This window comes from Pinus tabuliformis, chromosome J (genome assembly GCF_031772625.1).
Source record: "Pinus tabuliformis cultivar Carrire ecotype Pingquan chromosome J, CPIR1, whole genome shotgun sequence".
Lineage (NCBI taxonomy): Eukaryota > Viridiplantae > Streptophyta > Pinopsida > Pinales > Pinaceae > Pinus > Pinus tabuliformis.
Genome location: NC_142295.1, coordinates 1,602,983,679 through 1,602,987,758, shown reverse-complemented (window position 1 = coordinate 1,602,987,758; position 4,080 = coordinate 1,602,983,679). Strand labels below are relative to the sequence as shown.

Sequence of the window (4,080 nt, the reverse complement as noted above, 5' to 3'; positions counted from 1 at the left end):
TCCATTACTTGATACTTAGCCCACACTTGTCGTATTTTTGGAATTATTCACTTGCTAGTTATATTTTATTTGCAAAATTAATTAAATCCGTCTTTAGTATTATAATCAAAATTTTAAATGGATTTTCCATAAACATGCATTCTCTAATATGATTTATGACTAAAACCTTCTTGTGTCTTAGTCGACAAACACTTTAGAAACTCATAGGTTTTAACCATGGTGATGGTTTACATTGACATGGTAGCCTTTCTAGACCCCAAGCCTTTGTAACAAGCCATTCATCCACCCTCTTTCAAGAGAGTTCTAACAGTTTGACCTACAATGGGTTAACAATTTCATTACATTTGAGTACTTGTTACTTAGTTTTGATGATATCTAAAGGAATGGTAACAATGGTAGACACTCCCCTTGCTATAGCAGCACTCAATCCTTGAATAATGATAACTCTTTTGGAAATGGGTATGAAGAATTCTTTCATTTGCTCCTGTTGACTCATGCAATAACCAGGGCTTGAATTATTTGATTATTATCATTTCGACTACTACAATAACCAATGATTGTAAACACTATTTCTTGTGTCATGCAATAGCAGGGGAGGCTCGTCGAAAAACATTTGAAGGAGCATACGTAAGAATGGGCATGCCCCACAATCTATTAGTTTTCATAATTGTCTGAAATACGTCAATACCCAACCTCCTTGTAACTTATGGATATTTAAGGCATTTCCTGCCCCCTTTAACCATTAGCCTTTGGCTAATTACATCAATAGGGGTCCAAACAAGTTGCGCAGACATGTCTTCACTCATACTAGCAACTACATTTACAATAGTTGTTGCTAGAAATTCTAAGAATCACACTTGAAAAATTGTGGTGTTGGCATAGCTCTTGGTGATCCCAAGTGTACTCATGTAAAACATTTGTGCTAGGATTCTCCCTATTAATGATGTTCCAAAACCTCTATACATGCCTGAAAAACCTCCATCGCATAAGATGTTTGTTCTAACATTCACATAAGACATATGCTTATGTAAAACTTGTTGCATGGTTTTATGAACAACAACCTATGGATGCCTTTTGCAGGATGTCAAAAAGTTTTTGTGGGTTGTTAGGAAGTTATGAGTCTTATCTTTGCAAGAGGGAAAATCCAATAGGATTGTCTTGTTAGTTTCGGTACAGATCAATAGATCTATTAATTATGGTACATGGTATCTACACTAAAATTCGAAGTGGTGAGGCATGGTGTGGCAGTAGGAGAAATGACATGGTCGCAGGGGGTAGTGATAGTACCACGGCCAAGCAATGAGGCATCAAAAGAGTGACAACAAGGAACCAAAGAGTGACAACATGCTTCCAGCAAAGTGGTGCATAGACAAAAGAGTTTCTAGTAGGAAGTTTATCTAGCATACATTAACATTAAATGTTATAAGAGTAATGTCAACTTTAGTTCCAACATTACTTCAATATAGGGAAATATGAATTATATATATATATATATATATATATAGAGAGAGAGAGAGAGAGAGAGAGAGGGGGGGGGCAGGGGGCATAGCCTAACTTACAAACAAAATAGAAATTTTCATTGGAATTCGTTAAAACAATTTCAACAAAGAATGTGATTTTTTGTTGTTTAAAATGCATCATAAATTGATTCAAAGCCCTGAAAAACCACTGGGGCACTCAAAATGAAGTTTTTAAAAATCTGTGCCATATTTTAATTAAAATTAACTAGAAAATTTGTTATGAAAATGGTCATTTCATCTATAAGTTCATTTATATATATATATATATATATATATATATATATATATAATATTTACAACTCTAAAAAAATATTTAATACAATTTAAAGCTTTCATAATATGCAATATGTGATGATAAAATAAAAAAAAATATACAACATTGGAAATCTTGAAGAAATATAAAAACTTTGGATAAAATTTTAGAATACACAATAAAAAAAATATGATGATATATAGATCATTGTATACTTATGCCTTTGATGGATATAATAAGTTATGTAGATACAAAATATGTGGATGTATCTTTATATGTTTGTTTATGTCAAAATAATACATATATAATAGTCGTAGGCTAATCAGACTGTTTTTTGCCCTAAAAATCATGGAAATTTCGGTAATATTTTGATCAAATCCGGTAGGGAATTTTGTAAATCTAAGTTATAGTTGTCAAACTTCAAGATTTTGGGTGTCCCATAGGTTTTTGATGGAACTGAATCTATTTCCACCATCAAAAGCATGATTCAAACACTACTACTGCAAGGTTTCTTGAATTTTTTTGCCCAGATTTTGGCCACTTTTTCCATCCATACGATTCCTCCGTCTTAGTAGACGACGCCTATATAATATATATAGAACTAAAGTTTTGAGTTCCCTTCCTTAGCTTATGGTTTAAAGTTAAGGAATATATAGCGTGAATGGACTACAAAGAACTTTTAATAATCGGTTCTCGTTTCAGGTATATTTGAAATGCAGTCTTTGCTTACAAATATTAAAATGGTTGTGTTGACTCATCCATTACATATGCATCATTCTCGCTCATCATTTCCAAGTAGTTTAAAGAGGCGTCAATTTTCTCTGGAAAGTAATGGAAATTCTTGTAGGATTTTGAACAAATCTAGCTGAAATTTTTGTAAATTTGGTTTACAGCTATCAAGTTTCAAGATTTTAGATATTTCAAGGTTTTTGATGGTGTTGAATCCATTTCCACCATAAAAACGAGATTCAAACACTCCTATCAAATATTTCTGGGAAACAATAGCCAGATTAAAACAATTTTTTTTGGTGTCCCGACTAAATTAACCCTTGGGTAGACAACGCCCATCATTTCGCAGTAAATTTTTACTAATTAATTTGCCTATTAAATCCTTGGGTAGACAAACACTTTAGAAACTCATAGGTCTTAATCATGTTGGTGGTCTACATTGACATGGTAGCCCTTCTAGATCCCAAGCCTTTGTAACAAGTCATTCATTCACCCTCTTTCAAGAAAGTTCTAACAGTTTGACCTACAATGGGTTGACAATTTCATTACATTTGAGTACATGTTACCTAGTTTTGATGATATCCAAAGGAGTGGTAACAATGGTAGACACTCCCCTTGCTATAGCAGCACTCAATCCTTGAACAATGATAACTCTTTTGGAAATGGGTATGAAGAATTCTTTCATTTGCTCCTGTTGACTCATGCAATAACCAAGGCTTGAATTATTTGATTGGCTCATCTCGACTAATACAATAACCAATGCTTGTAAACACCATTTGTTGTGTCATGCAATAGCAGGTGAGGCTCGTCGAAAAGCATTTGAAGGAGCATATGTAAGAATGGGCATGCCCCGCAATCTGTTAGTTTTCATAATTGTCTGAAATACATCCATACCCAACCTCCTTGTAACTTATGGATATTTAAGGCATTCCCTGCCCCCTTTAACCATTAGCCTTTGGCTAATTACATCAATAGGGGTCCAAACAAGTTGTGCAGACATGTCTTCACTCAGACTAGCAACTACATTTACAATAGTTGTTGCTAGAAATTCTAAGAATCACACTTGAAAAATTGTGGTGTTGGCGTAGCTCTTGGTCATCCCAAGTGTACTCATGTAAAGCATTTGTGCTAGGATTTTCCCTATTAATGATGTTCCAAAACCTCTATACATGCCTAAAAAACCTTCATCGCATAAGATGTTTGTTCTAGCAATCACATAAGACATATGCTATTGTAAAACTTGTTGCATCGTTTTAAGAACAACAACCTATGGATGCCTTTTGCAGGATGTCGAAATTTTTTTGCGGGTTGTTAGGAAGTTATGAGTCTTATCTTTGCAAGAGGGAAAATCCAATAAGATTGTCTTGTTAGTTTTGGTACAGATCAGTAGATCTATTAATTATGGTACATGGTATCTACACTAAAATTCAAAGTGGTGAGGCATGGTGTGGCAGCAGGAGAAATGACATGGTAGCAGGGGGTAGTGATTGTACCACGACCAAGCAATGAGGCATCAAAAGAGTGACAACAAGGAACCAAAGAGTGACAACATGCTTCCAACAAAAAGGTGCATAGACA

The 4,080-nt window shown here is 34.3% G+C and overlaps 1 pseudogene; it reads right to left on the bottom strand.

Moving 5' to 3' along the window:
* Positions 1-2,861: 2,861 nt before the first annotated feature.
* LOC149233607 (uncharacterized) lies at positions 2,862-3,727 on the bottom strand (annotated as a pseudogene).
* Positions 3,728-4,080: the final 353 nt, after the last annotated feature.